Source organism: Panthera onca, chromosome B1 (genome assembly GCF_046562875.1).
Source record: "Panthera onca isolate mPanOnc1 chromosome B1, mPanOnc1 haplotype 2, whole genome shotgun sequence".
In the NCBI taxonomy this organism is placed as follows: Eukaryota; Metazoa; Chordata; class Mammalia; order Carnivora; family Felidae; genus Panthera; species Panthera onca.
The window spans coordinates 33,686,554-33,700,358 of NC_138342.1; positions in this window are offsets into that span (position 1 = coordinate 33,686,554).

Sequence of the window (13,805 nt, forward strand, 5' to 3'; positions counted from 1 at the left end):
GAGATTGGCAAGAGGAGGAGGCTGGTTCGTACAGAGCCTTGCAAAGTTTAAAAAAACACCAATGACTTTATCGTCTGACTGCCTTAGTGCACTGCGTTTGGTAAGGTCCTGACCTTTGTTCTTTCTTCTTCTTTAGTCTCTGTGTCTACTTTTCCATGAGCTCATTACTCAGACCAGTACTTGCCAACACAGCCATGGGCAAACCTGGCAAATGGGCTGTCTTGGTCAAACTGGAAACACAGGTTCTAGAAAGTCTTAAACAGTGGTGAGGCCACCAATAATGTCGTCAACTCCAGAAGCAAGTGCGAGAGCTCTCTGCCCATTTCTTCCTTCCTATCAGATCACACCGCTGAAATAGGCCTCACTGTTGAAACTTCATGAACTTGTCAACATAGCCAAACCTCTCCAACCTTTACAAAATAAGCCCCGTGACAAAACCTTCCTTATCTTGACATATTTCTATCTGTTTGCTCTTTCTAGTCAGGGTTCCTCCTTGCATTATTCGGGGTTCCAGCAGGACACAGATAGTGTGCTCAAATTAAGATAATTCGTGGAAGGCTTAATAAAAGACTATAGAAATGTGGGCAGGATGTAGAGGAAACAAGGGGGTGGGGTGGGTAGAGAACACCAGGACTAGCAAAGCAGAGCTATTACCACTCTAGGGCCTGAAAGAAGCCAGGAGAAGGTGGTCACCTGAACCAAGCTGGAGAAGGTTGTGACCTTTGGTTGAGTGAATGCAGCAGACTCCGTAAGGAGGGAATTGGAAGACTATATATACCTGCCTCACTCCTTCTTCCCTCCAATCTCCTCTCAGGGCTCACTATTGGCCAAACTCAATGGAGTCACCCAATGGTATCCTGTTGATGTTGCTGTTTATCTAGGACACAGAGCAGAGTGGTGGAGGGTAGAGCATGGATCTGGAGGGACAAAGGGGAGGCATCTGACACGTCCCCTCACTCTGTGACTTCGTTCTACATTTTGAACGTGACTTCTTTTCACCCTGCTCAACTCAAACGGCTCTAGCAAAGTTCACCATTCAGTGATTGCCCAATCCACTGGACACCTCTGAGGCCTCTCTGCCGCCTTCAACACAACTGACCACGTCCTCCTTCTTACACCTCTTCTCTCTTACTTTCTATGTTACCACTTTCTGCTTCTTAAATGGCTAATCCTCAGAACCTCTGGCTGGTTCCAGTTCCTCTTCTTCTGGTACAGGTTGATATCCCTCAGTGTTCCATCCTTAGCTCTCTTCCTCCATGGTTTTCACTACCACATATATTCCAGTGGTTCCTAAAACTACTTATTTTATCTTGTATTCCCTTTATTTCCAAACCCAGTATAATCTTCATGTCAGCTGAGTATCACCACTTAAATGTCTCACAGACCTTCAAATTCAACATGTTCCAAACTAAGCTCATTATCTACATTTCACCCAAGTCTACTCCTCCTCTGTATTTCTGTGTCATTTAGCTTACCACCGTCAATGCTATCACCTACACTAAAAATCAGGCAGTTATTCTGGATTCTTATCTAACTCGACATCAAATCAATCCTTGATCCTATCAGTTCTACCTGCTACATGGTTTCAAAACTGTCGTTTTTTCTCTATGCCTCTGGTGGTTGTTTTATTTAAAGTCTTTGTCATATTTGCCTGGACTACTGTGGTACTACTTTTTTTTTTTGCAGTAGTACCTTAACTGGGCCCCCTGTCTTTAGTTTCTTCCCCTTCTATTTCATCTTCTTTGCTGCAGCCAAACTTGGTCTTGTGATTTTCCCACCTAAAACTTTTAAATGGCTAACTACATACCTACAAGTTGGGTAAAGTCCAACTTCCTTAATATGATATAGCAGCAATTAAAAATGTGTGTATATGTGTTTTCTTTTCTGCTTCTCTAGTAAGAGGTGTTCCTTTGTTCACCCTGGGAATATAAATTGTCTTTCTGGCATAGAAAGTAACCACTCTACTATCTCTTGAAAGAGAAGCAATCAGATCTGTTTTTGTTGTGAGAGTCTGAGACCCCAGGAGTAATTAGGGTCTTCATTATGAGAGGGGTTTTAGAAATAACATCTTAGGTGTTTGATGATTTAAAAAGGAGTTGCAGGGGTGCCTGGATGGCTCAGTCTGCTGAACGTCTGACTTCAGCTCAGGTCATGATCTTAGTTCGTGAGTTCGAGTCCCGTGTTGGGCTCTGTGTTGACAGTTCAGAGCCTGGAGCCTGCTTCAGACTCTGTGTCTCCCTTTCTTTCTGCCCCTCCCTGCTCGTGCTCTGACTCTTTCTCTCCTTCAAAAATAAATAAACATTTAAAAAATAAAAATAAAAAAATAAAAAGGAGTTGCAAAGCTTACTTCCTACCCTGTGCATGTGACTCAGGCTGAGCTAGACATACACTTTCACTTGAGACCTTGATCTTAAAGTATATACTAAATATTGACAGCCAAGAAAAATATGCAAAGTAAGAGGGTGAAAGAAAGGTACTTGCCTAAGGGGATATTGGAGGTCATGATAAATAAATCAAATTAGGATTAGGTTAGAAATAGACAAAAGCAAATAAAACCAGTGGAAATGAAATGAGAATCCAGAAATTGACCTCAGCATGTGTGGGAATTTAATATATGTCAGTGAGGGGCGCCTGGGTGGCTCAGTCGGTTAAGCGACCGACTTCGGCTCAGGTCATGATCTCATGGTCAGTGAGTTCAAGCCCCGCGTCGGGCTCTGTGCTGACAGCTCAGAGCCTGGAGCCTGTTTCAGATTCTGTGTCTCCCTCTCTCTGACCCTCTGTCTCTCTCTGTCTCAAAAATAAATAAATGTTAAAAAAAAAAATTAAAAAAAAATATATGTCAGTGAATGTAGTTCAAAACAGTGGGGAAAAACTATGTTAAAAAAAATTGCACTTCTGTCTTAAGTAAGATACAAGTCCTAATTTAACATGGATTAAACAAAATCAAACGAGCAAATCTGTAAGAAAATCTAGGAGGACTTCAACAAGACGGTGGACTAAGAGGTCCCCTCATATCCCCCACTCAGCAATGACAATTTGGCAGCCATTCACAGATAAAAGTGCCTTTGTGGGAGTACTGTGAGATCCAGATAGAAGATTGTGAAACCCCAATGGAGCCCAAGACTGAGGAAAGTCATTTTGAGAAGGTGGGCACACGTCCAGGTAGCAGACTCACCAGTTGTGGTACAGACCTGGAAACAGTCCCTGTGACTTGGCTACAGCCCATTTGGCTTTGGACCTACACCAGCACCATCTGCCAAGGGACCCAGAAGGAGACATGCCCATCTATATCCCCAGAGGTAAACTGCCAACCTTAGTTTGACTTTATATCCTGAAATGGCCCTGCAACTGGGCTTCAACTCCTCTCAGCCATGGGCCAGGAATATTTCTGTCCACCCAAGGACTCACAAGGAGACATACCCAACCATGCTTCCAGAGGTAGGCCCACTGACCTCAGTCTCACCAGTACCTTAAAGCGGATTTATGACTGAGTTCTATCTCCTTTCAATTGCAATCCAGGAGCAGGGTCAATTGCAATCCAGGTCAGGAACCCAGTAGGAGATATGCTTCTCATGTTTCCAAAGGCAGGCCCAACAATCTTGGCCCAACTTTGGATTCTAAAGCAGCTCTGCGACTTGGTTCCAGTTCCTCTCATCTGTGGTCTGGAACCAACTCTATCTTCCCACGGATCCCTTCTCTTCAGTGACCAGTTGGGAGCTCTTCTAATGACGCAGAAGGAGCCACATTTATCCACATGCTAGTAACAAGCCTATCATCTAAGGGTCCTGAAGAAGATCCTTGTCCCAGTGACAGCTTATTGACCAAGGTTCTAGAGGCAATCTTGTCAACCCAGGAACCAGACAGAATTTACACCTGCCCAAGAGACCAGGCAATCCACACCTGCCCAAACTCCTGGTAACTGGGCTGCCAACTGTGAACCCCATGGCAGATCCAGCAGGAACCACATGACCCAGCTCCAACTCCACTCAACTGCAATCCAGGAGGCAATATCATCAGTCCAGGGACCTGAGACAGAGTGCTTTACTTGCCAAAGCCAGTCTATCAGGCCTGGAAGAGGTATTTGCTTCTTCAAACGTACAGATACCAATGTAAGGGTACATGGGCCATAAAAATTCAGACACCACCAAAGGAAACTAATAAAGCACCAGTAACTGACCCCCAAAGAAATGGAGATGTATAAATTTCCTGACAAATTATTCAAAATAATCATCTTAAAGAAGCTCAATGAAATGTAAGAGAATACAGATAGAAAACTAAACAAAATCAGAAACAATGCATGAAAAAAATGAGACATTTAATAGAGAAATAGAACCCATAGAAAACATGCACACACAAAAATATAAAACAAAAACACCTATCCAAATCATAGAGCTGAAGACTATAATGACAGAACTGAAAAATTCAAGACAGCTCAACACAGACTGGATCATGATGAAAAAAGAATCAAGCAAACTTGAAGATAAGCCATTTGAAAGAGAACAAAAAAGAAAAAAACATGGTAAAAAAGTAAATAAAGCATACAGAACTTATGGCATACCATCAAAATAATGAATATATGCATTATGGGAAAGAAGGGGGCAGAAAGTCTTTTTAAAAAAATAATGGTTGAAAATGTCCCAAATGTTGGGAGGTATATGGGCATCCAGATCCATGAAACTCAAATATCCCAAGTAAGATCAACCCAAGGAACATTACCTCAAGACACATTATAATCAAGGTGTCAAAAATGAAAGAGAAAGAGAATTTTGAAAGCAGTAAAAGAGACTTGTGACATATAGGGGACCACCTATGGGCTACTACCAGATTTCTCCATATAAATCTTGCAGGACAGAAGGCAATGGGAAGTTATATTCAAAGTGCTGAAAGAAAAAAAAAAAACAACCTACCAACCAAGAATACCATGTCTGAAAAAGCTGTCTTCCAGAACTGAAGGAGAGACAAATAAAAGCTGAAGGAGTCCATCACTCTAGACCTGCTTTACAAGAAATGCTAGATGGATTTTTCAAGTTGAAAGGAGGCTAAGTAGCAGTATAAAAACATATGAAAGTATAAAATTTACTGGTAAAGGTATATATAGTCAAATTCAGAATACTCAAATACTGTATTGATGGTGTGCAAAGCATTTTTAACTCTAGTGTAAAAGTTAAAAGACAAAAGTATTTGAAATAACTACAATAATTTGTTAATGGATACACAATATAAAAAAGACGTAAAGTGTGACATAATAACATAAAATGTGGGTGTAGAGGAGAAGTAAAAGTGTAGAGATTTTGTATGTGATTGAAGTTAAGTTGTTATCATCTTAAAATAGACTATTATAACAAAGATGTTTCAGGTAAACCTCATAGTAACCATAAAGAAGAAATCTCTATTAGATACACAAAAGGTAAAGAGAAAGAAATCAAGGAATACCAGTACAAAAAAAAAAAAAAAATTAAACAAATCACAAAGGGAGACAGCAAGAGAGGAGGAAAAGAATAAAGGAATTAGAAAACAATGAACAAAATAGCAATAGCAAGTCCTTACCTATCAATAATTACTTTATATGTAAATGGAATAAATTACCTAATTAAAGACACAGAGAGACTGGAAAAAATTTTAAAACAGAATCCAGCAATATGCTGCCTATAAGAGACTCACCTTAACTTTTAAGACACACATTGACTGAAACACAGTGATGGGAAAAGATATTTCACAAATGGTAACCTAAAGAAAGCAGGAATGATTATATTTATATCAGACAAAATAGATTATCAAGTCAATATCAGTCACAAGAAATAGAGAAGATCCCTATATAATGATAAAGTGGTCAATTCATCAAGAGGAATAACAGCTGTAAACATATGTGCAACCCATACTGGAGTATCTAAATATATAAGGTAGATATTAACAGAACTGAAGGGAAAACTAGACAACAATACAATAATAGTAGGGGATTTCAATACCCCCATTGATGAATAGATTTTCCAGAAAGAAAATCAATAAGGAAACAGTGGACATGAATAACACTCTAGATCAAATGAACCTAACAGACATATACAGAACATTCCATCTAACAGCAATACAAAACAAATTCTTCTAAAGTACACAGGGAACAGTCTCAAGTATAGTGCATGTGTTGGGCCATGAAGCAAGTCTTAACACATTTAAGAAGACTGAAATCATATCAAGTATCTTCTATGACCACAATGATACAAAACTAGAAATAATAGGAGGAAAATTGGAAAATTTAAAAATATGTGGAAATTAAACAATAATTCCTGAAAACCAAGTAGGTCAAAGAATAAATCAAAAAGGAAACCGAAGTATACTTTGAGACAAACAAAAAATGGAAACACAACATATCAAATCTTATGAGATGCAGTAAAAGCAGTTTATTGCAATAAATGCCTACATTAAGAAAAAAGAAAGACTGTAAATAACTTTACATTTCAAGGAACTAGAAAAAAAAAGAATAAACTAAGTCCAAAGTTAGCAGAAGGAAGGAAACAACAAAGATTAGAGCAGAAATAAATGAAATAGAGACTAGAAAGACAATAGAAAAGATCACTGAAACTAAGAATTTTTTTGGAAAATATAAACAAACTGACAGACTTTTAGCTAGATTAACCAAGAAAAAAAGAGAGGACTGAAATAAATAAAATTATAAATGAAAGAGACATTACAGCTGATACCGCAGAAATGCAAAGGATTATAAGAGACTACCATAAACAATGAGACACCAACAAATTGGATAACCTAGAAGAAATGAATAAATTCTTTGAAACATATAACCTTCCAAGACCAATCTTGAAGAAATAGATAATCTGAAATGATCAATAACAAATAAGGGGATATGATCAGTAAATCAAAAGCTTCCCACAAAGAAAAGCCTAGGACCAGATGACTGCACTGGTAAATTTACCAAACATTTAAAGAATTAAAAGGGGCACCTGGGTGGCTCAGTCAGTTAAGCATCCAACTCTCTTGATTTTGGCTCAGGTCATGATCTCACGGTTTGTAAGCTCAAAGCCCCACATCAGGCTCTGCACTGACAGTGGGGAGCCTGCTTGGGATTCTCTGTCTCCATCTCTCTCTGCCCCGTGCGTGCATGTACTTTCTCTCTCAAAAATCAATAAACTAAAAAAAAAAAAAAAAAAATTAAAGGATTAATACCAATCCTTCTTAAACTCTTCCAAAAACTGAAGAGGAGAGGACACTTCCAAACTCATTTTACAAGGCCAGCATTACCTTCATACCAAACCAGATAAGGACACTACAAGAAAAGAAAATTACTGAGCAATATCCCTGAAGAACATAGATGCAATAATCCTCAACAAAATACTAGCAAACTATATTCAACAGCACATTATAAAGATCATACACCATGATCAGGTGGGATTTATCCCTGGGATACAAATCAATAAACATGATATACTATAATTAACAAAATGAAGGATTAAAATCTTCATCTTAAGTGTTCTCACTACGACACACACACACAAATGGTAACTATGTGAGGTGATGGATGTGTTAATTAACTTGATTGTGGTAATCATTGCGCAATGTGTACATATATTAAATCATCACTTGTTACACATTAAAAAATCATGTTGTACTATCTAAATATGTATAATTTTCATTTGTCAATCATACCTCAGTAAAACTGGGGGAAAAAAGAGAAAAAAAATTTAGGAAACTACCTGTAAGCAGAAAAGGAGACTTTTTAAAATTTAGGCATGGGGCGCCTGGGTGGCTCAGTCGATTGAGCGTCTGACTTCAGCTCAGGTCATGATCTCGCGGTCTGTGGGTTTGAGCCCTGCGTCGGGCTCTGTGCTGACAGCTCAGAGCCTGGAGCATGTTTCAGATTCTGTGTCTCCCTTTCTCTGACCCTCCCCTGTTCATGCTCTCTCTCTGTCTCAAAAATAAATAAATGTTAAAAAAAATTTTTTTAAATAAATAAAATTTAAGTATAACTGACATATAGCATTTTATTGGTTTCAGGTGTACAACATTGTGATTTGATATTTATATACTGTGAAATGATCACCACAATAAGTCTAGTTAACATCCATCACCTCACACAGTTACAAAAATTTTTTTTTCTTGCGGTGAGAACTTTTAAGATCTCTTTTAGCAACTTTCAAAAATGCAATACAGTACTATTAACTATAGTCACCATACTGTACATTGTAGCCCCATAAATTATTTATGGGGATCTTCTGAACATAAATTAGAAATCAGAAGCTATAAACCAAAAGATAAACATATTTGATTACATAAAAACTAAAAAATTTATGACAAAAGATATAATGAACATAGTCAATGAAAAAGTCAAATGATAAATGATAAATATACCAGTAATAGTGCTAATATTCAAAACATTCTTACAAACTGATCAAAAGACTAAATCCAACAGAAAACAGAGAACAAACAATATGAAAAGACGACTCATAGAAAAACAAATTGATATGGCTAAAAACATATTAAAAGTTGCAAAAATACACAAATAGATCAGGAGATGCAAATTAATGCTATCTCATTTTTTTTTTTTTTTTTTTACCCAGCTTATTGGTAAATATTAAAAGATCTTGACATCTATGGCTGGTGAGAATGGGTGGGGGAAGGAAGGTCTATTCTCATACACAAGTGAAAATGTGAAGTGTTGTAGTATTTTTGAAAAGCACACTGAAAACATTTTTAAAATATTAAAAGTAAAATATTGAAATATTAAATGCACCTGGGTGGCTCAGTCGGTTAAGTGCTGGCTCTTGTTTTTGGTTCAGGTTCGTGATCTCATGGTTTATGAGTTTGAGCCCCATGCTGGGCTCTGCACTCAGTTCAGAGACTGCTTGGGATCCTCTCTCTTCCTCTCTCTCTCTGCCCCTCTCCTGCTCTCGCTCTCTCTCTCTCAAAAATAAACTTTAAAAAATAAAAGCACATGAGCACTTAAAAATAAAATATTAAAAGAAAGTCTATTGCCCCAAAAAATCCCACTCCTGGGAATCTAGCCCATAGAAACAGAAGCAGCAGCAGGCAAGAAAATTATGTCCAGAGATATCTATTGCAACAATGCTTGTAATACCCATCAAAAGGGAAACGGTTAAAATACGGTACACTTACAGGATGGAATATTATGCAGTCAAAAAAAGGAATAATTTAGGGCAATATCAATGGAAATGTAGAATTTTCTACAAGGTTTTGCCAAAGAAAGAAAAATACAGAAAATATCTATGATATGATCACATTTTTGTAAAATGAGTAATGACAACATATACATGTATATGAATATGATTAATTACCTAAGCTTGGAGAAAAATATGGAAAAATAAATAAGAGAATTAACAAGATTAACCAAAGTGTGCTGGTTGATACACATCTAAAGGAGAGGAGAGAGGGAATGGAGCTAAACAAAAAAGGGAGAATCGATTTACGTAAAAAGGCCAGTGCTTTTCACCTGTCAGGTAGCTAACATTAACAACTCAGGCAACAACAGATGTTGGCGAGGATGCGGAGGGAGAGGAACCCTTTTGCACTGCTGGTGGGAATGCAAACTGGTGCAGCCACTATGGAAAACAGTACAGACGTTCCTCAAAAAATTAAAAGTAGAACCACCCTACGACCCAGCAATTGTACTACTAGGTATTTATCTAAAGGATACAGGAGTGCTGATTCATAGGGGCACATGCACCCCCATGTTTATAGCAACACTATCAACAATAGCCAAAGTATGGAAAGAGCCCAAGTGTCCATCGACTGATGAATAAAGAAGATGTGATATATATACACAATGGAATATTACTTGGCGATCAAAAAAGAATGAAATCTTGCCATTTGCACCAATGTGCATGGAACTAGAGTGTATTATGCTAAGCAAATTTAGTCAGAAAGACAAGTATCAGGGGCACCTGGGTGGCGCAGTCGGTTAAGTGTCCGACTTCAGCCAGGTCACGATCTCACCGTCCATGAGTTCGAGCCCCGCGTCAGGCTCTGGGCTGATGGCTCGGAGCCTGGAGGCTGTTTCCGATTCTGTGTCTCCCTCTCTCTCTGCCCCTCCCCCGTTCATGCTCTGTCTCTCTCTGTCCCAAAAATAAAAAAAAAAAAAAAAAAACAAAAAAAAAAACGTTGAGAAAGACAAGTATCATATGACTTCACTCATATGTGGCATTTAAGATACAAAACATAAGGGAAGGGAACAAAGATAATATAAAAACAAAGAAGGGGACAAGCCCTAAGAGACTCTTAAATACGGAGAACAAACTGAGGATTGCTGGAGTGGTTTTGGGTGAGGGGATGGGCTAAATGGCCAAGGGGCATTGAGGAAGATACTTGTTGGGATGAGCACTGGGTGTTATATGTAGGGGATGAATCACTGAATTCTACTCCGGAAATCATTATTGCACTATATGCTAACTAACTTGGATGTAAATTTTAAAAAATTGATAAATTAAAAAAAATTTTTTAAAAAGTACAGTGCTTTTATATATAAAGAAAACAATTTAAAAAAATTTTTTTTAAATGTTTATTTATTTTTGAGAGAGAGACAGAGTGCAAGCAGGGGAGGGGCAGAGAGGGAGACACAGAATCTGAATCAGGCTCCAGGCTCCAATATGTCAGCACAGAGGCCGACGCAGGGCTCGAACTCTTGAACTGTGAGATCATGACTTGAGCTGAAATCAGAGGTGGCTGAGCCACCCAGGCGCCCTTAAAGAAAAAAAAATTTAAGAATTAAAAAATTCATATTTTCTTGCAAAGCTTCTTCTGTACTTTCAGTTTGCTAATTACTGCCTTCATTGTGTTGTCTCTATAACGTGTACGGATTTATATATTCATTTAAAACACACCAAAAAGTTGTAATTTAAAAATGTCCAAAAAGAAAAATGTCCACAGCTGTGTCCTCTCTTGGATTGTGAGGGCCCTGATGACAAGATTCATCTCTTATTTATCTTCATGTCTCATTGTCAAGTTGAGCATTGTATTCATGTCTTCATAGTGAAAGAAAAATTCATGAAACAAGCAATAATGTTTCAGTGATCTAAGGGAAGTGTAGTAAAAGCGAAGTGTACATGATTTGTAGACAATAATTTATGCCAATTGGCGAGGAAGTAATAAAAAGATAAAATAAATAAAATAAAATAAAATAAAAATAAGTAAAGATCCGACAAACTGGGTGGCTTAAAACAATCGAAATTTATTGTCTTACATTTCAGAGGCTACAAGCCCAGAGTCAAGGTATCTATAAGGTCATGCTCTCTGAAGTTTCTTTTTAAAAAAAAAAAATTTTTTTTTTAACCTTTACTTATTTTTGAGAGACAGAGCACAAGTGGGGGAGGAGCAGAGACAGAGAGGGAGACAGAATCTGAAGCAGGCTCCAGGCTCTGAGCTGTCAGCACAGAGCCAGATGCAGGGCTCAAACCCATGAACTGTGAGATCATGACATGAGCTGAAGTCAGATGCTTAACTGACTGAGCCACCCAGGCACCTCTTCTCTGAACTTTCTAAGGGAGATTGCTTCCTTATCTCTTCCAGGTTCTGGTGGTTCCCATGGTCATTGGCGTTCCTTGGCTTGAAATTGTAGCACTCCAATCTCTGGCTCCATTTGCGTTCTCTCCATGCATCTCTGTCTCTATCCAAATTTCTCACTTCTCATAAGAACACCAGTCTTTGAATTTAGGGCCCACCACACTACAGTATGATCTCATTTTAACTTGATTATATCTGCAAAGACCTCGTTTCCAAATAAGGTCACATTCACAGGTTTGAGGGTTAGGATTTCAACATATCTTTTGGGGGGACATGAGTCACCCCAAAAGAGACATGTAGGAGACGTGTGTAAAGTGATTTTTCAATTTAATTCTAGTCATAGAGTCTTCATAGTGAAAGAAAAATTCATGGAACAAGCAATAATGTTTTAGTAATCTAAGGGGCAGTGTAGTAAAAGCGAAGTGTACATGATTTGTAGACAATAATTTATGCCAATTGACGAGGAAGTAATAAAAATAAGTAAATATGAGAAAAGTAAGAAAGAGGATGGGGATTGTGAGAGATATAATAAAAGAGCTCTTTCTTTTGTACATGTTTCCTTATCCGGGTCACAGAAACTTAATTATAATACAATTTCTACTTGATGCAGTATGTACCTTAATCACATTTAGAAATAAATGACTCACCACAAGTTTAAAGTGCAAGGATCAGGACACAATGTGTAAGATTAGGACACACATTCTCAAATTGGGGAAGAGAACTCCAGGACACCCAGGAGAATGAAGAAGAGTCTTCAGTTCAAAAACATTTATTCCACAAGGCTATTGTTTTCATTAATCAGACTATAGGAAGCAAAACTGACTAAATCTGGCCTGGCAGGGGTATAAAGATTTCAGCGTGAGAAAGCTTTGAAGGGGGTCTGAGTTTAAAAAAGAAAAACAAGGTTGAGAAACACTAGGCAAGAAGAGACAAGAAACCTAATGCAGAATCATGAACTGGCAAACAGTTCAGTATTTTTACAGGGACAGGGAAAGTCTGATTCTTTTTTGAGTTTGAGGGGAACAGCATTTTGACAAAGTCTGGCTGCAAGATCCCCTTTCTGGCTATAAGTGAAGGAAAGGCTTGCATTGCCAGTCCCTGTCATGAAGACTGTGGTTGGAGCCTGTTGACTTCAGTCATTTACAGACTAGTAACTGCACTTGGAGGTCCCACCTTAGATGGATAAAATATATACCCAAAGCCAAGCGAACTGCCTTGTTTCAAGATCTTGGAAATTTGAAGCGGGTCTCTTCCCTACCCTTGACAGTCTTGGGCTGGGTTGAAATCAATTCCAGGCCAAAACTGATGTTATAGTCCTTGTTTTCTTAATTAATTCAATTAATTAGTGGTGAAAGTAGCAGTTGCAAGGATCTAGATGTAGCCCACAGGTGTCCCTGAAAATCCAGAAAATCAACCTATAGATACAGATTTGTCTTGTTCTGCACCAGCTACGTTGAATTCTTAGGGGCTGGTTTTGTGGGAAGTTATTTAAGCCATAAGACTGTCTGAGCCTTCGTATGTAATTTAGCTGTAAAACATACAGTAATTGAGATTCTCACATCAGATTACTGGGCCAAGGTCCAGAGACCGGCTAGCAGGCAGAAAACTGGCTGACATCCAGGTGTTTTTTGTCCCTGAGAGTGGACTCAGCATTCCAATTCCTGCCCCGTCTTGGGCAACTTCTGTTGGGTCAAGGCTACTGAACTCCAGGTGTTCTGTCTCTTTACGGAGAGCAGCTCTACCATTTGGTTCAACTCTTTCTAAGAAAATTAGTAACTTATACTATTCTACACTTGATCTTAGCCAAAAGGAGGAGAAGCCATAGTAACTTACGCTATTCTAAAGACGTTCCGTGCATGGAACAAGTGCTATAAAAAAAGACTTGCAATGAGAAAGAATAAGAAGTGGAAGAGCTTTCCCAACTTTTCCCGGGGAGCAAAAATTTTCCCAGAAGCCCAGCAGTGTTCCTTCTGCATCTCATTGGCTAGAACTTGGTCACATGCACATCCCTAGACCAATCATTGACAAAGGTTAGGCCACACCTTTGCATGACTGGTTTTAAAACAATCAGATTTATTCTCTGGGGCTGTGGAAGGGGCCCACTTTTTCTCATGACTTTGTTCCACTCCTACTACCTGAACAACAAAAGGGCTCTTTTGCAGGAAGATTTTGGTTGGGTAGCCAATAGTGTGGACCCACAACAACATTGGGAACATTAGTCCAGATATCTATATGCCACTCTTTACATAATAGTGCAAATATAAATTTGTTCCTATCTTGTC